Source organism: Ranitomeya variabilis, chromosome 4 (genome assembly GCF_051348905.1).
Source record: "Ranitomeya variabilis isolate aRanVar5 chromosome 4, aRanVar5.hap1, whole genome shotgun sequence".
In the NCBI taxonomy this organism is placed as follows: Eukaryota; Metazoa; Chordata; class Amphibia; order Anura; family Dendrobatidae; genus Ranitomeya; species Ranitomeya variabilis.
The window spans coordinates 249,523,700-249,543,925 of NC_135235.1; positions in this window are offsets into that span (position 1 = coordinate 249,523,700).

Sequence of the window (20,226 nt, forward strand, 5' to 3'; positions counted from 1 at the left end):
AAACTATTTTTTTCATTAGAAAATTTACTTTACCCAAAGCCAATCTACTGCAAGAAGTTTAGTCCCCCCTAAAAAAACAAGAAAATGGCCCTAGACTCTTGATTCAGACTTAAGGTAGCAATACCATGAAGGAACCACAGTCTATAATTACTGTAAAATATGATAATCAGTCAGTCCAGAAAACTGCCAGGATGTTGAAGGTCTCCTCAACTGGCTCTTATGAGGGTTACCAAATGAAAGGAAGACCAAGAATGACATCTGCTGCAGAGGATAAGTTAATCAGTTACCAGTGTCAGAAAACGCAAATTGCCAGCGCTTCAAATAACAGCCCTCATATATGTTGCACAGACATCAAGTAGCGGACACATCTCAACATCAGCTGTCCAGGAGAGTAGTGGCCTCTATGGGCACTATAGTCGAATTGATGCAGAGAACCTCCAAGGACTGCCAACAAGAAATTAAGGCTAGTATGTATGGAGTAAGGTCAAGTGAGTAAAAAATTTCAGATTTCTGGTACCCACCTGTCATGTATTTGTGAGACACAGAAAATGTGAAAATATGGTTTCTACATGTGCGGTGCCCACAATGAAGCATGGGGGGAGGTGTGATGGTGGGGGACCTCCACTGGTGACTTTATTGGCGATTTATTCCAAAGTCAAGGCAAATTGCCCAGCAAGGCCACCACAGCATTGTGCGGCAATAACATCCCATCTGTTTTGCACTTAGGGGGACCATCATTTGTATTACATCAAGACAATAACCCAAAACCACTTCATGCAATATACAGGTGATGTGATAGAGAGGGATGGACGACATGGCCTCCACAATCAGCAACCTCAACCCAATTGTGATGGTTTGGAATGAGATGGTCTGCTGTCACTGAATGTGTAGGAAACTCTACTGTAAGTGCAACAGGGAGGGATAAGGGGAAAGGGAACCAAACACTAAGGAAGGGGGAGTGGGGACCCCTAGGCAGATCTAACATCACCCCGTCTAACTTATAGTCCCTATAAAGGTTAGGCACCTATTGCTGAGAAGGATATCTAATTCCTGTCTGACCCTGGCGATAAGCCCTGCAGCGGGAAGGAGAAGATGCGCACTAGTCACTACCCACTACCTCTAAAGACAGATGGGATAAACAAACAAGGATAACACTTAGCTTGAGTAGACTCAGAGAGAAACATGGACATCCTCCAAACACCAGAGAGGAAGATAGCTGACGGCTATAGCTCCAAGCCACAACAGGGGCATGGAAATAGCAATATTACCCACAACTTCCAGCAGCAAGCTGGAAGTTATAAATACCCCAGTCCGGGTATGTCAACTAGAGCCGAGGAAGGTTGCCACTGGGTCCTAGAGTCAGAAGGACCAGGAAGAAGTTTGCTAAGCAAACCGCTGAGAACTTCTGCAGTCAGATGCAGAACGATTGTCTGCAGCCTCTGACACACCCGTGGCATCTGCGAAGTGAAGACAAAGCAGCCGACAAGCACTCAGAGTCTCAGGGAACTTAATCAGGAATGAAGAAGCCATTCCAGTGATGACTGATGAAGTTGCGGAGAGAAAGCCAAGTTCGAGTCAGTAGACCTGGGTTTGGTTGGGGCATTGTGGTCTGCACACTGACCATGAAATCTGACATTCAGAACATGAACTAAAGCAGCCATAGGTTGACAAATCTTGGGGAACCATAAATACAGAGGACGTTTCCCTTGAGATTAGAACAAGGCACAGATGCTGGGGTCTGCATATAGTGCATGGTAATGACCACCATTGTGGCAGCCTGGCACTGAGAACTTAGAAGAGAATTCATTAGGCCGTTACCAGGTATCAGAAAATAAAGACAAAAATACCCTGAATAAACCAGAGAAGCGCTGCGCTGTGAACTGCAGGAACCAGCAGAGGAATAGAACCCCGCAGGCTCACGTCCTCCTTGCTACATGCATCTCATTTCATAAAGTATTGTGGAAATTTGCCCTCGAAGCAACTGTAAGTGTAAACACTCACATTATAATAGCTGCCGACAATTTACAGCAGTTTCCAGGGAGTCTAAGCTGTTGTGCTGCTGAACCGGAGCAGACCAAGTGCAATGTTGTCCCTGCGGACCCCTCATCACTACAACCCTCATTATGTCATGTATCCTGCATCTGCTTATTCTGCTCTTGTCTATCTCTATACAATGCACAGTGTATCCTGGTAATAATCACATAACCGGAAGAGAACAATGTGCGTATGTGTAATGTGCATGGTAATGTACAGCTTGTGCAAGACAGGAACGAACAGAACTGGTACAAGTCTGGATCCTCCACAAAAAGTGACTGGGCCTAATGGAGACATCACATCAATATATGAGGCCCATTCATATGTCAGATGTATCTATATATGAGGCCCATTCATATGTCAGATGTATCTATATATGAGGCCCAGTCATATGTCAGATGTATCTATAGCCCATTCATATGTCAGATGTATCTATATATGAGGCCCAGTCATGGGTCAGATGTGTCTATATATGAGGCCCAGTCATGTGTCAGATGTATCTATATATGAGGCCCAGCCATGTGTCAGATGTGTCTATATATGAGGCCCAGTCATGTGTCAGATGTATCTATATATGAGGCCCAGCCATGTGTCAGATGTATCTATATATGAGGCCCAGTCATGGGTCAGATGTATCTATATATGAGGCCCAGCCATGTGTCAGATGTATCTATATATGGGGCCTAGTCATGTGTCAGATGTATCTATATATCAGGCATAGTCATGTGTCAGATGTATCTTTATATGGAGCTCAGTCATGTGTCAGATGTATCTATATATGAGGCCCAGTCATGTGTCAGATGTATCTATATATGAGGCCCATTCATATGTCAGATGTATCTATATATGAGGCCCATTCATATGTCAGATGTATCTATATATGAGGCCCAGTCATATGTCAGATGTATCTATAGCCCATTCATATGTCAGATGTATCTATATATGAGGCCCAGTCATGGGTCAGACGTATCTATATATGAGGCCCAGCCATGTGTCAGATGTATCTATATATGAGGCCCAGTCATGTGTCAGATGTGTCTATATATGAGGCCCAGTCATGTGTCAGATGTATCTATATATGAGGCCCAGCCATGTGTCAGATGTATCTATATATGAGGCCCAGTCATGGGTCAGATGTATCTATATATGAAGCCCAGTCATGTGTCAGATGTATCTATATATGAGGCCTAGTCATGTGTCAGATGTATCTATATGAGGCCCAGCCATGTGTCAGATGTATCTATATATGAGGCCTAGTCATGTGTCAGATGTATCTATACATGAGGCCCAGTCATGTGTCAGATGTATCTATATATGAGGCCCAGTCATGTGTCAGATGTATCTATATATGAGGCCCAGCCATGTGTCAGATGTATCTATATATGAGGCCTAGTCATGTGTCAGATGTATCTATATATGAGGCCCAGCCATGTGTCAGATGTATCTATATATGAGGCCTAGTCATGTGTCAGATGTATCTATATATGGGGCCCAGCCATGTGTCAGATGTATCTATATATGAGGCCCAGTCATGTGTCAGATGTATCTATATATGGGGCGCAGTCATGTGTCAGATGTATATATATGAGGCCCTGTCATGTGTCAGATGTATCTATAAATGAGGTTCAGACATGTGTCAGCTGTATCTATATATGAGGCTCAGTCATGTGTCAGATGTATCTATATATGAGGACAAGTCATGTGTCAGATGTATCTATATATGGGGCCCAGCCATGTGTCAGATGTATCTATATATGAGGCGCAGTCATGTGTCAGATGTATCTATATATGAGGCCCAGTCATGTGTCAGATGTATCTATATATGGGGCCTAGTCATGTGTCAGATGTATCTATATATCAGGCCTAGGCATGTGTCAGATGTATATATATATGGGGCCCAGCCATGTGTCAGATGTATCTATATATGGGGCCCAGCCATGTGTCAGATGTATCTATATATGGAGCTCAGTCATGTGTCAGATGTATCTATATATGAGGCCCAGTCATGTGTCAGATGTATCTATATATGAGGCCCAGCCATGTGTCAGATGTATCTATATATCAGGCCTAGGCATGTGTCAGATGTATATATATATGGGGCCCAGCCATGTGTCAGATGTATCTATATATGGGGCCCAGCCATGTGTCAGATGTATCTATATATGGAGCTCAGTCATGTGTCAGATGTATCTATATATGAGGCCCAGTCATGTGTCAGATGTATCTATATATGGGGCCCAGCCATGTGTCAGATGTTATCTATATATGAGGCCCAGTCATGTGTCAGATGTATCTATATATGGAGCTCAGTCATGTGTCAGATGTATCTATATATGAGGCCCAGTCATGTGTCAGATGTATCTATATATGGGGCCCAGCCATGTGTCAGATGTTATCTATATATGAGGCCCAGTCATGTGTCAGATGTATCTATATATGAGGCCCAGTCATGTGTCAGATGTATCTATATATGGGGTGCAGTCATGTGTCAGATGTATATATATGAGGCCCAGTCATGTGTCAGATGTATCTATATATGAGGTTCAGACATGTGTCAGCTGTATCTATATATGAGGCTCAGTCATGTGTCAGATGTATCTATATATGAGGCTCAGTCATGTGTCAGATGTATCTATATATGAGGCCCAGTCATGTGTCAGATGTATCTATAGATAAGGCCAAGTCATGTGTCAGATGTATCTATAGATGAGGCCCAGTCATGTGTCAGATGTATCTATATATGATGCCCAGTCATGTGCCAGTTGTATCTATATATGAGGCCCAGTCATGTGTCAGATGTATCTATATATGAGGCCCAGTCATGTGTCAGATGTATATATATGGGGCGCAGTCATGTGTCAGATGTATCTATATATGAGGTTCAGACATGTGTCAGATGTATCTATATATGAGGCTCAGTCATGTGTCAGATGTATCCATATATGAGGCTCAGTCATGTGTCAGATGTATCTATATATGAGGCCCAGTCATGTGTCAGATGTATCTATAGATAAGGCCAAGTCATGTGTCAGATGTATCTATAGATGAGGCCCAGTCATGTGTCAGATGTATCTATATATGATGCCCAGTCATGTGCCAGTTGTATCTATATATGAGGCCCAGTCATGTGTCAGATGTATCTATATATGAGGTCCAGTCATGTGTCAGATGTATCTATAGATGAGGCCCAGTCATGTGTCAGATGTATCTATAGATGAGGACCAGTCATGTGTCAGATGTATCTATATATGAGGCTCAGTCATGTGTCAGATGAATCAATATATGAGGCCCAGTCATGTGTCAGATGTATCTATATATTGGGCTCAGACATGTGTCAGATGTATCTATATATGAGGCTCAGTCATGTGTCAGATGTATTTATATATGAGGCCCAGTCATGTGTCAGATGTATCTATATATGTGTTATGACCCCAATGGCGAGGGTCTCAGAGGAACGTGGAAGTCTGCAGAATACAAAAATCCAGCTCATAGGGCAGTGGTAACTGGGTTGACCATATATCTACTCCTAACGCCAACACTAGAAGTAGCCGGGGATCATTCCTACGTTGATTCTAGATGACACGCGCCAGCCGGAGAATCTAGCTACCCCTAGTAGAGGAAAACAAAGACCTTTCTTGCCTCCAGAGAAGGGGACCCCAAAGCTGGATAGAAGCCCCCCACAAATAATGACGGTGAGGTAAGAGGAAATGACAAACACAGAAATGAACCAGGTTTAGCACAGAGAGGCCCGCTTACTGATAGCAGAATAAAGAAAGGTAACTTATATGGTCAACAAAAACCCTATCAAAATCCACACTGGAAATTCAAGAACCCCCGAACCGTCTAACGGTCCGGGGGGAGAACACCAGCCCCCTAGAGCTTCCAGCAAAGGTCAGGATATAGATTTGGAACAAGCTGGACAAAAATACAAAACCAAAACAAATAGCAAAAAGCAAAAGGCAGACTTAGCTGATATAACTGGAACCAGGATCAGTAGACAAGAGCACAGCAGACTAGCTCTGATAACTACGTTGCCAGGCATTGAACTGAAGGTCCAGGGAGCTTATATAGCAACACCCCTAACTAACGACCCAGGTGCGGATAAAAGGAATGACAGAAAAACCAGAGTCAAAAAACTAGTAACCACTAGAGGGAGCAAAAAGCAAATTCACAACAGTACCCCCCCCTTAGTGAGGGGTCACCGAACCCTCACCACGACCACCAGGGCGATCAGGATGAGCGGCATGAAAGGCACGAACTAAATCGGCCGCATGAACATCAGAGGCGACCACCCAGGAATTATCCTCCTGACCATAGCCCTTCCACTTGACCAGGTACTGAAGCCTCCGCCTGGAGAGGCGAGAATCCAAGATCTTCTCCACCACGTACTCCAACTCGCCCTCAACCAACACCGGAGCAGGAGGCTCAGCAGAAGGAACTACAGGCACAATGTACCGCCGCAACAAGGACCTATGAAATACATTGTGAATAGCAAACGACACAGGAAGATCCAGACGAAAAGATACAGGATTAAGGATTTCCAATATCTTGTAAGGCCCAATAAAACGAGGTTTAAATTTGGGAGAGGAGACCTTCATAGGAACAAAGCGGGAAGAAAGCCACACCAAATCCCCAACGCGTAGTCGGGGACCCACACCGCGGCGGCGGTTGGCAAAGCGCTGAGCCTTCTCCTGTGACAACTTCAAGTTGTCCACCACATGATTCCAGATCTGCTGCAACCTATCCACCACAGAATCCACCCCAGGACAGTCAGAAGGCTCCACATGACCCGAAGAAAAGCGAGGATGGAAACCAGAGTTGCAGAAAAAAGGCGAAACCAAGGTGGCGGAACTAGCCCGATTATTAAGGGCAAACTCAGCCAACGGCAAGAATGTCACCCAATCATCCTGATCAGCAGAGACAAAACACCTCAAATAAGCCTCCAAAGTCTGATTGGTTCGCTCCGTCTGTCCATTAGTCTGAGGATGGAAAGCAGACGAAAACGACAAATCAATGCCCATCCTACTACAAAAGGATCGCCAGAACCTGGAAACGAACTGGGATCCTCTGTCTGACACAATATTCTCAGGGATGCCGTGCAAACGAACCACGTTCTGGAAAAACACAGGAACCAGATCGGAAGAGGAAGGCAGCTTAGGCAAAGGAACCAAATGGACCATCTTGGAGAAGCGATCACATATCACCCAGATAACGGACATGCCCTGAGATAGCGGAAGATCAGAAATGAAATCCATGGAGATATGTGTCCAAGGTCTCTTCGGGACAGGCAAGGGCAAGAGCAAACCGCTGGCACGAGAACAGCAAGGCTTAGCTCGAGCACAAGTCCCACAGGACTGCACAAATGACCGCACATCCCTTGACAAGGAAGGCCACCAAAAGGACCTGGCCACCAGATCTCTGGTGCCAAAAATTCCCGGGTGACCTGCCAACACCGAGGAATGAACCTCGGAAATGACTCTGCTGGTCCACTTATCCGGGACAAACAGTCTGTCAGGTGGACAAGACTCAGGCCTATCAGCCTGAAATCTCTGCAACACACGTCGCAGATCCGGAGAAATAGCTGACAAGATAACTCCATCTTTAAGAATACCAACAGGATCAGCGACTCCAGGAGCATCAGGCACAAAGCTCCTAGAAAGAGCATCGGCCTTCACATTCTTTGAACCTGGTAAATACGAGACAACAAAATCAAAGCGGGAGAAAAACAATGACGAGCGGGCCTGTCTCGGATTAAGGCGTTTAGCAGACTCGAGATACATCAGATTTTTGTGATCAGTCAAGACCACCACACGATGCTTAGCACCCTCGAGCCAATGACGCCACTCCTCAAATGCCCATTTCATGGCCAACAACTCCCGATTGCCCACATCATAATTTCGCTCGGCAGGCGAAAACTTCCTAGAGAAAAAGGCACAAGGTTTCATAACAGAGCAACCAGGGCCTCTCTGCGACAAAACGGCCCCTGCCCCAATCTCCGAAGCATCCACCTCAACCTGAAAGGGAAGTGAGACGTCAGGCTGGCACAAAACAGGCGCCGAAGTAAACCGGCGTTTCAACTCCTGGAAAGCCTCCACGGCAGCAGGAGCCCAGTTAGCTACATCGGAGCCCTTCTTGGTCATATCCGTCAAAGGTTTCACAATGCTAGAAAAATTAGCGATAAAACGACGGTAGAAGTTAGCGAAGCCCAAGAACTTCTGAAGACTCTTAACTGACGAGGGCTGAGTCCAATCAAGAATAGCTCGGACCTTGACTGGGTCCATCTCCACCGCAGAAGGGGAAAAAATTAACCCCAAAAAGGGAACCTTCTGTACACCAAAGAGACACTTTGAGCCCTTGACAAACAAAGAATTTTCACGCAAAATTTTAAAGACCAACCTGACCTGCTCCACATGCGAATCCCAATTATCAGAAAAAAACAAAATATCATCCAGATAAACAATCAAAAATTTATCCAGATACTTCCGGAAAATGTCATGCATAAAGGACTGAAAAACTGAAGGCGCATTGGAGAGCCCAAAAGGCATCACCAAGTACTCAAAATGACCTTCGGGCGTATTGAATGCGGTTTTCCATTCATCACCTTGCTTAATGCGCACAAGGTTGTACGCACCACGAAGGTCTATCTTGGTGAACCACTTGGCACCCTTAATCCGGGCAAACAAGTCAGACAACAGCGGTAAAGGATACTGAAATTTGACAGTGATCTTATTCAAAAGCCGATAATCAATACAAGGTCTCAAAGATCCGTCCTTTTTTGCCACAAAAAAGAATCCCGCACCAAGAGGGGAAGAAGACGGACGAATATGTCCTTTTTCCAGAGACTCCTTGATATATGAACGCATAGCGGTATGTTCAGGTACCGACAGATTAAACAGTCTTCCTTTAGGAAATTTACTGCCTGGGATCAAATCTATAGCACAGTCACAGTCCCTATGAGGAGGCAGTGCACTGGACTCAGACTCACTGAAGACATCCTGATAATCAGACAAATACTCCGGAACTTCCGAAGGCGTAGAAGAAGCAATAGACACAGGCAGGGAATCCTCATGAATACCACGACAGCCCCAACTTGAGACTGACATAGCCTTCCAGTCCAGGACTGGATTATGGGTCTGTAACCATGGCAGCCCTAAAACAACCAAATCATGCATTTTATGTAAAACCAGGAAACGTATCACCTCGCGGTGTTCAGGAGTCATGCACATGGTAACCTGAGTCCAATACTGCGGTTTATTTGCTGCCAATGGTGTAGCATCAATACCCCTAAGAGGAATAGGATTTTCTAATGGTTCAAGAGTAAATCCACAGCGCTTAGCAAATGAGAGATCCATGAGACTCAGGGCAGCACCTGAATCTACAAACGCCATGACAGGATAAGATGACAGTGAGCAAATCAAAGTTACAGACAGAATAAATTTAGGTTGCAAATTACCAACGGTGACAGGACTAACAACCTTAGCTATACGTTTAGAGCATGCTGAGATAACATGTGTAGAATCACCACAGTAGTAGCACAAGCCATTCCGGCGTCTATGAATTTTCCGCTCATTTCTAGTCAGGATTCTATCACATTGCATTAAATCAGGTGTCTGTTCAGACAACACCATGAGGGAATTTGCGGTTTTGCGCTCCCGCAACCGCCGGTCAATTTGAATAGCCAGTGCCATAGTATCATTCAGACCTGTGGGAATGGGAAAACCCACCATAACATTCTTAATGGCTTCAGAAAGGCCATTTCTAAAATTAGCGGCCAGTGCACACTCGTTCCAATGTGTCAGCACGGACCATTTCCGAAATTTTTGGCAATACACTTCAGCCTCGTCCTGCCCCTGAGACATAGCCAGCAAGGCCTTTTCAGCCTGAATCTCAAGATTGGGTTCCTCATAAAGTAAACCGAGCGCCAGAAAAAACGCATCAAGATCAGCCAATGCCGGATCTCCTGGCGCCAGCGAAAAAGCCCAATCCTGAGGGTCGCCCCGTAAGAACGAAATAACAATTTTAACTTGCTGAGCAGAATCTCCAGATGAACAGGGTCTCAGGGACAAAAACAATTTACAATTATTCACGAAATTCCTAAACTTAAACCTGTCTCCGGAAAACAGTTCAGGAATCGGTATTTTAGGTTCTGACCTAGGATTTCTGATAACATAGTCTTGTATGCCCTGCACACGAGTAGCCAGCTGGTCCACACTTGTAATCAAGGTCTGGACATTCATGTCTGCAGCAAGCATAGCCACTCTGAGGTAAAGGGGAAGGAGAAAGAAAAAAAAAAAAAAACTCAGAATCTTCTTTCTTATAATCCCTCTTCTGCAATGCATTAAACATTTAATACGGGCCTGGCAAACTGTTATGACCCCAATGGCGAGGGTCTCAGAGGAACGTGGAAGTCTGCAGAATACAAAAATCCAGCTCATAGGGCAGTGGTAACTGGGTTGACCATATATCTACTCCTAACGCCAACACTAGAAGTAGCCGGGGATCATTTCCTACGTTGATTCTAGATGACACGCGCCAGCCGGAGAATCTAGCTACCCCTAGTAGAGGAAAACAAAGACCTTTCTTGCCTCCAGAGAAGGGGACCCCAAAGCTGGATAGAAGCCCCTCACAAATAATGACGGTGAGGTAAGAGGAAATGACAAACACAGAAATGAACCAGGTTTAGCACAGAGAGGCCCGCTTACTGATAGCAGAATAAAGAAAGGTAACTTATATGGTCAACAAAAACCCTATCAAAATCCACACTGGAAATTCAAGAACCCCCGAACCGTCTAACGGTCCGGGGGGAGAACACCAGCCCCCTAGAGCTTCCAGCAAAGGTCAGGATATAGATTTGGAACAAGCTGGACAAAAATACAAAACCAAAACAAATAGCAAAAAGCAAAAGGCAGACTTAGCTGATATAACTGGAACCAGGATGGATCAGTAGACAAGAGCACAGCAGACTAGCTCTGATAACTACGTTGCCAGGCATTGAACTGAAGGTCCAGGGAGCTTATATAGCAACACCCCTAACTAACGACCCAGGTGCGGATAAAAGGAATGACAGAAAAACCAGAGTCAAAAAACTAGTAACCACTAGAGGGAGCAAAAAGCAAATTCACAACATATATGGGGCTAAGTCATGTGTCAGATGTATGTTGTAACGGGGTCTACCGAGCTCGGGTACCTTTTTCAGTACCACCCCATGTTTCAAGAGGTCCACTCTGCTTTGGCTGGAGTCTGAATGAAGGACACTGGCTAAAATTCCTGGATTACATGGGCGCATATAAAAGATCACTGCTGCTCAACGTATTTCCAGTCTGACAACCCTTTATTCCCAGGACACGGAATATATATCATGCAGATACAGAGGGCAGGCCAATTGAAAAGCGGAAGGCCAGATATACATTACAATAGCCGCAGGGGGCCGGAGCCTGCCGATATTTACTGTGGGAATATCAAAGTTGGGGGAGGTCAGAAGGGGGATATCTTGTCCCCTCTGCCCAGGGGCGCAGCCTGTGAGCTGACGCATTAGGGACATGTCTCTCACATGGAAACTATTATACATACAGTATAACTGCACAACATATTCTGGGTGCTGAGGAGTTCCGTAACACGTAACACGACTCCCCTTTTCAGCGATGCGATCGGCATACACAGTCTGATCCTTAACGGATCGGTTTGGGGATGACCGAAGTTTATGGGGCTGGTACAAGTTCCGTTTGTCGACTTAGTCCATCGGCGTTACTGTTTTGTTTGCCGGGTCTGTAGTGGATGGTGAAGTCCAGAGGTTTTAGGGCTAAACTCCACCGCAGTAATCTGGCATTGTCTCCGGAGACCCGATTAAGCCAGACTAGGGGATTATGGTCTGTTAGGAGGGAAAACTGTCGTCCATACAAATATGGTTGCAACTTTTTGAGTGCCCATACTACCGCCAGGCACTCCTTCTCGATGGCCGCATAGCTTACTTCACGGGGCAGTAGTTTCCAACTGAGGTAAGCTACCAGGTGTTCTTGGCTGTCCGGCCCGACTTGGCTCAGTACTGCCCCCAATCCAAACATAGAAGCGTCTGTGTGAACCAGGAAACGTTTAGTTGGATCGGGTGTGGCCAATACAGGGGTATTGGTGAGGGCGTCCTTTAGCTGGCGGAAGGCTTCCTCACACTCTGGGGTCCAGGTTACCTGGCGGGGTTGGTTCTTACGGGTCAGATCAGTGAGGGGCTTGGCTACGCTGCTGTAATTGGGAACGAATTTCCTGTAATACCCCGCTGTCCCTAGAAATGCCATGACCTGAGTTTTAGTGCGTGGAGTGGGCCATTTGGCTATGGCCTCAATCTTGGCTGGTTCTGGTCGCTGTTTCCCACTTCCCACCCAATGCCCTAAATACTGAACCTCTGCTTTGCCCACGTTACACTTGTTTGGGTTCAGGGTGATTCCGGCCTTGTGGATCCTGTCCAATACTGTCTCTAGGTGATTTAGATGCTCTTCCCATGTCGCGCTGTAGATGGCAATGTCGTCCAGGTAGGCACAAGCATAGTCCTGGAGACCATCCAGAAGCTGATCAGCCAGCCTCTGGAAGGTCGCCGGGGCAGTCTTCATCCCGAACGGCATAACTCGAAACTGGAATAAGCTGAACGGGGTGACAAATGCCGACTTGGGAATAGTGTCAGGACTAAGGGGAATCTGCCAGTAGCCTTTGCATAGATCGATGGTGGTCAAATACTTTGCCCCCTCCAGCCGGTCTAACAACTCATCCACACGCGGCATGGGATACGCATCCGTCACTGTTTTCTCATTGAGCTTACGATAGTCTACACAAAACCGTGTAGTCCCATCCTTCTTGGGCACTAACACTACGGGGGATGCCCAGGGACTATCTGACTCTTCAATGACCCCTAAACGCAACATCTCTTGTATCTCTTGTCGCATCCCTTCTCGTACAGACTCAGGGACGTGGAAGGGGGGTTGTCTCTGGGGGGTCTGATCCTGGGTCTCAACCTTGTGTTGTGCCAGGCTAGTTGTACCCTGGTCTCCCCGAAAACATCCTCTGTCGCTGCCTCAACAACTCCTCCGCCTGCTGTCTCTCCCGGGGACCTAGGCCTTCACCCAAGTGTACCTGGTCCCATGTTTTAGACTGAGTCCTTTCCCCTAAGACATCAGGCAAGGGATGTCCGGCTAAATCCTCTGCTTCAGATGCAAAGATGGCCACTACCTCTTCAGGGCGCTCCCGGTAGGGCTTCAGCATATTCACGTGGAACATGCGGATAACCCTGGGGTCATCACAATCGGCGGCATTATAGGTGGTGTCGGCTATTTTCCCCACTACCTGGTAGGGCCCCTGCCATGCAGCTTGGAACTTGTTCTGCCTAGTGGGCTCTAACACCAGGACCTTCTGTCCTATTTCCAAGGTGCGCTTTCTGGCCCTCCGATCGTACCATACGCGCTGGCGCCGCTGGGCCACCTGCATGTTCCGACGTACAGCCTGGGTCAGCTCCTGTAGGCGGTCCCGGAATTCCAGCATTTAGGGTACAATAGGTACCCCTTCTATGATGCCCTCCCCTTCCCAGTGTTCTAGCACTAAGTCTAGGGGTCCCCTTACCCGTCTCCCGTATACCAATTCAAACGGGGAGAACCCCGTGGATTCTTGGGGCATCTCCCGATAGGCAAACAGGAGGTCTGGCAAGAATTTCTCCCAGTCCCTGTAGGTCCTGGTAAAAGTCCCAATGAGTTGTTTTAACGTCCTGTTAAAGCGTTCACACAACCCATTGGTTTGCGGTTGGTACGGGGCGCTTCTAATGGACTTTACGCCGCACAGCTTCCACAGTTGCTTGGTCATCTCTGCTGTAAACTGGGTACCCTGGTCCAAGATAATCTCCCAGGGAAATCCAACCCATGAGAAAACCTGGAGCAGGGCAGCCGCCACCGTCTCTGCCAGTATGTTAGGTAACGCTACCGCCTCTGGATACCGTGTGGCATAATCTACCACTGTCAATATATACCTTTTCCCTGACGGACTGGGTTTGGCTAACGGCCCTGTCAGATCGACCGCTACTCGGCTAAATGGTTCCTCCACAATGGGGAGGGGGCGTAATTTGGCCTTGTATCCATCTCCCCTCTTGCCAATGTGCTGGCAACTGTCACAGGTCTGGCAGTACTGACGAACATCATAGGCTACCCCCGGCCAAAAGAAGTTTTGTGTCAGACGATGCCTGGTGCGACTGACGCCGAAGTGCCCGGCCAAGGGTATGTCATGAGAGATTCGTAGTAACTCCTGCCTATACTTCTTGGGAACTACCAGCTGTCGTTTTATAGTGGGGCTCGTCCCTGTGTGGTGCTGCTCTGTGATCCGGTAGAGGAGTCCCTGCTTCCATACAAACTGTTCCCCTTCCTGTACCCCTCTCCCCTTCTGTGCCTTCCCACGATATCCCTCCAATGAAGGATCCTCAAGTAACTCCCTCTTAAATTCATCTGGGGTGGCCCAAGAAATGTGTCTGGCTATGGGAATACGTGTAGGGCTGGGATGTCTTACCTGGGCCTCCTCTGAGTGTGATTCCGCCTCCGCAGCTCGAGCTTGTCTCCGGGTGGTCACAGGATATGTCTCAGCCAGAGGGGCAACCGAGAAGGCAGACAACATGGGCCCCAAGTCATTTCCCAGAAAGACGTCTGCAGGCAAATCCTCCATCAAGCCGACCTCAACAAGGCCATCCCTGACTCCCCAGTTCAGGTGAATCCTGGCAGTGGGCAGTCAATGTATGGCTCCCCCTGCTACACGGACTGCCACTGTCCGGTCCGTCTTCTCTTGCTCTCGGATGAGATGAGGCTTCGCAGGGTCAAAGTTGCCCCGGAATCTCTTAGTCCCTGCATACGTTTCCCATTAACCCACATGACCTGTCGATGCTGTTGTCGATTATCTGCCCGGGCTGCCTGCACGGGGTCTACTTCATGCAGCACTTCCTCCATCTCTTCCACCCCTTGGTTAGTCGTAGCCCCCAACGCCGAGTCAGCTTCGCCTTGGTAGCAGTGTACAGCGGCCCGGCTGAAGGTAGCTGTTCCCGCCTTTGGCCACTGGGTATGCTGAGTCTGGTTGGGACATTGTCTTTGCAGGTGGCCCAGCTGACGGCAGGTGTGGCATCGCGCCCCAGGGGGACTGTGGTAGGCCGGGTTTCTAGCTGGTCCCCCTACAATCTTCGGTGGTTTGGGGCCCTCCAGATCCATGGGCGGACCCCTAGTGACCATCTTTGATCCGGACAACTGAGGCCTCCTGGCATCATGATGTTCATCGGCCAGACGAGCGGCTTGCTCCAGAGTCGTTGGCCGCCTGTCCCGAAGCCATTCCTGTGTCTCGGGGTTTAGTCCATTAAAGAATCGTTCTAACAAGAAGAGCTGGAGGACGTCCTCCTTAGTGGTTGCTTGGCTCCCTTGTACCCACTGTAGCAGTGACCGCTGTAATTTACAGGCCCATTCAGCGTGGGTATCGGTTACGCGTTTTATAAGTCCGCGGAACTTTTGGCGGTATGCCTCTGGTGTCAGCGCATACCGGGCCAAGATCACTTCTTTGATCCGCTCATAGTACATACAGTCCACATCAGGTACCGTGCGATAGGCGTCCGCTGCTCAGCCTGTCAGCTTGCTGGCCAGAATCTGAACCCGTTCCTCCGGCTTCACTCGATGAAGGGCACACTGCCGCTCAAAGTCCTGCAGAAAGCCATCAATGTCTTCCTCTGCCTCCCCCAACTGTCGGAAGGCATTATACTGGATCTTTTGTGGCTTACTGTTGAATGTACCTGGTCGGAGGCCAGAGCTCCCCCTGCTCGCTGACTCTCCTCTCTCCGCTCTGCCATCTCCATCTTGGCCAGCTCCACTTTGGTCCGCTCTGCCATCTCCATCTTGGCTAGCTCTATCCTGGTCCGCTCAGCCATCTTTTCCTTCAAACCAGTACGCACATCAGCCATCAGCTCTCGTATAATCTCTACTGCAGGGTTTGGGCCATAGAACGCCAGTCTGTTCTTTACCTCCCTCTGGAATTCAGTCTCCTCCACGTTCACATTGGGGGGCGCTGCACTGTCGTGTTCCATGATGGCTGCTATCAAATCCGCTTTTGTTTTGTTGCTGGCGATTAACCCTCGGGCTTCCACCAGATCTTTTAATGTAGTCCTCTTTAACTTCTGGTAGTTGTTTTCCATTCATTCCTTTCCTCCTGTAGAAGGGGTATCACATCCCGCTGTCTGCCACCAGTGTAATGGCTTCTACCGAGCTGAAGTACCTTTTTCAGTACCACCCCGTGTTTCAAGAGGTCCACTCTGCTTTGGCTGGAGTCTGAATGAAGGACGCTGGCTGGAATTCCTTGATTACATGGGCGCATATAAAAGATCACTGCTGCTCAACGTATTTCCAGTCTGACAACCCTTAATTCCCAGGACACCGAATATATATCACACAGATACAGAGGGCAGGCCAATTGAAAAGCGGCAGGCCAGACATACATTACAATAGCCGCAGGGGGCCGGAGCCTGCCGATATTTACTGTGGGAATTACAAAGGTGGGGGAGGTCAGAAGGGGGATATCTTGTCCCCTCTGCCCAAGGGCACAGCCTGTGGGCTGATGCATTAGGGACATGCCTCTCACATGGAAACTATTATACATACAGTATAACTGCACAACATATTCTGGGTGCTGAGGAGTTCCGTAACACGTAACATATGTATATATGGGGCCCAGTCATGCGTCAAATGTATCTATATATGGGGCCCAGTCATGTGTCTGATGTATGTATATATGGGGCCCAGTCATGTGTCAGATGTATCTATATACTAGATGGTGGCCCAATTCTAACGCATCGGGTATTCTAGAATTTGTATGCGTAGTGTATAGCACAGCCCATGTAGTATATTGCATAGCCACGCAGTACATTGCGCAGCCCACGCAGTACATTGCGCAGCCCACGTTGTATATTGAGCAGCCCACGTTGTATATTGCGCAGCCCACATTGTATATTGCACAGCCCACGTTGTATATTGCGCAGCCCACGTAGTATATTGCGCAGTCCACGTAGTATATTGCGCAGCCCACGTTGTATATTGCGCAGCCCACGTTGTATATTGCGCAGCCCACGTAGTAAATTGCGCAGCCCACGTTGTATATTGGGCAGCCCACGTTGTATATTGCACAGCCCACGTTGTATATTGCGCAGCCCACGTTGTATATTGCGCAGTCCACGTAGTACATTGCGCAGCCCACGTTGTATATTGAGCAGCCCACGTTGTATATTGAGCAGACCACGTTGTATATTGCGCAGCCCACGTTGTATATTGCGCAGCCCACGTTGTATATTGCGCAGCCCACATAGTATATTGCGCAGTCCACGTAGTATATTGCGCAGCCCACGTTGTATATTGCGCAGCCCACGTTGTATATTGCGCAGTCCACGTTGTATATTGCGCAGCCCACGTTGTATATTGCGCAGCCCACGTTGTATATTGCGCAGCCCACCCACGTAGTATATTGCGCAGCCCACGTATATAGCAATGTGGGCATGATATCCCTGTTACAAAAAAAAAGAATTAAAATAAAAAATAGTTATATACTCACCTTCCGTTGACGCCTGGATCCAGGAAGCGGTTACCGATGCTTGGGATCCACCGAAGCTCCGCCGAGCCGCTCTCGCCAGCCGCCATCTTCCGTTCCCAGGATGCATTGCGAAATTACCCAGATGACTTAGCGGTTAAGTCTTCTGGGTAATTTCGCAATGCATCGCCGTAAAAAATTGGACACACACAGGTTTAATAGCAGCGGTTACGGAGTGCGTTACCTGCGGCATAACGCGGTCCGTTACCGCCGGCATTAACCCTGTGTGAGCGGTGTCCGGAGGGGAGTATGCAGGCGCCGGGCACTGAGTGCGGGGAGTAAAGAGCGGCCATTTTCTTCCGGACTGTGCTCGTCGCTGATTGGTCGTGGCAATGGTCGTGGGCGTTTTGCCACGACCAATCTGCGACTTGGATTCCATGACAGACAGAGGCCGCGATCAATGAATATCCGTGACAGACAGAAGGACAGACAGACAGAAAGACGGAAGTACCCCTTAGACAATTATATAGTAGAGATGAGGCCCAGTCACGTGTCAGATGTATCTATATATGAGGCCAGTCATGTGTCAGATGTATCTATATATGAGGCCCAGTCACGTGTCAGATGTATCTATATATGAGGCCCAGTCATGTGTCACATGTGTCTAGATATGAGGCCCAGTCATGTGTCAGATGTATCTATAGATGAGGTCCAGTCATGTGTCAGATGTATCTATATATGAGGCCCAGTCATGTGTCAGATGTATCTATATATGAGGCCCAGTCATGTGTCAGATGTATCTATATATGGGGCCCAGTCATGTGTCAGATGTATCTATATATGAGGCCTAGTCATGTGTCAGATGTATCTATATATGAGGCCCAGTCATGTGTCAGATGTATCTATATATGGGGCCCAGTCATGTGTCAGATTTATCTATATATGAGGCCTAGTCATGTGTCAGATGTATCTATATATGAGGCCCAGTCATGTGTCAGATGTATCTATATATGGGGCCCAGTCATGTGTCAGATGTATCTATATATGAGGCCTAGTCATGTGTCAGATGTATCTATATATGAGGCCTAGTCATGTGTCAGATGTATCTATATATGAGGCTCAGTCATGTGTCAGATGTATCTATATATGAGGCCTAGTCATGTGTTAGATGTATCTATATATGAGGCCCAGTCATGTGTCAGATGTATCTATATATGGGGCCCAGTCATGTGTCACATGTGTCTAGATATGAGGCCTAGTCATGTGTCAGATGTATCTATATATGAGGCTCAGTCATGTGTCAGATGTATCTATATATGAGGCTCAGTCATGTGTCAGATGTATCTATATATGAGGCCCAGTCATGTGTCAGTTGTATCTATATATGAGGCCTAGTCATGTGTCAGATGAATCTATATATGAGGCCCAGTCATGTGTCAGATGTATCTATATATGAGGCCCAGTCATGTGTCAGTTGTATCTATAGATGAGGCCTAGTCATGTGTCAGATGTATCTATATATGAGGCCCAGTCATGTGTCAGATGTATCTATAGATGAGGCCCAGTCACCCTGGACCAAGCGGCGGACATCGCGTTCCCTGTTTTGAATTAGACTTTTTGGCTCCCTCTTGTGGTTACTAGTGATATGACTCTGGGATTGTCTTTCCTCAGTTTGGCACCCACCTGGGTCGTTAGTCCAGGGGTGTTGCTATTTAAGCTTCCTGGATCCTTAGTCCAGTGCCTGGCATCGTTGTAATCAGATCCTTTCTGTTTGCGCCTGTCTGCTGATCCTGGTTCGTGCAAAATTAAGCTAAGTCCTGCTTCTTTGTTTTTTGGTTATTTGCTTGCTTTCATTTTTGTCCAGCTTGTACTAAATGTGATTCCTGACCTTGCTGGAAGCTCTAGGGGGCTGGTGTTCTCCCCCCGGGCCGTTAGACGGTTCGGGGGTTCTTGAATATCCAGCATGGATATTTTGATAGGGTTTTTGCTGACCATATAAGTCATCTTACTATATTCTGCTATTAGCTAGTGGGCCTCTCTTTGCTAAATACCTAGCTCATTCTTACATTTGTCTTTTCCTCTTACCTCACCGTTATTATTTGTTGGGGGCTTGTATCCAACTTTTGGGGTCTTTTCTCTGGAGGCAAGAAAGGTCTTTCTTTTCCCTTCTAGGGTTAGTTAGTTCTCCGGCTGGCGCGAGACGTCTAGAACCAACGTAGGCACGTTCCCCGGCTGCTGCTATTTGTGGTGCTAGGATTAGATATATGGTCAGCTCAGTTACCACTGCCCTATGAGCTGTTTTTTTGTGTTTGCAGACTTAGTAATTATTTCTGAGACCCTCTGCCATTGGGGTCATAACAGTATGCCAGGCCAACATTGAATGTTTAATGTATTGCAGAAGTGGGATAATAAGAAAGGAAATTCTGAGTTGTTTTTTTTTTTTTTTCCTCTCTTCCTCCCCTTTACCTCTGAGTGGCTTGTGCTTGCTGCAGACATGAATGTCCAGACCTTGATTACAAGTGTAGACCAGCTTGCTGCTCGTGTGCAGGGCATACAAGATTTTGTTACCAGTAGTCCTATGTCTGAACCTAAAATACCTATTCCTGAACTGTTTTCTGGAGACCGATT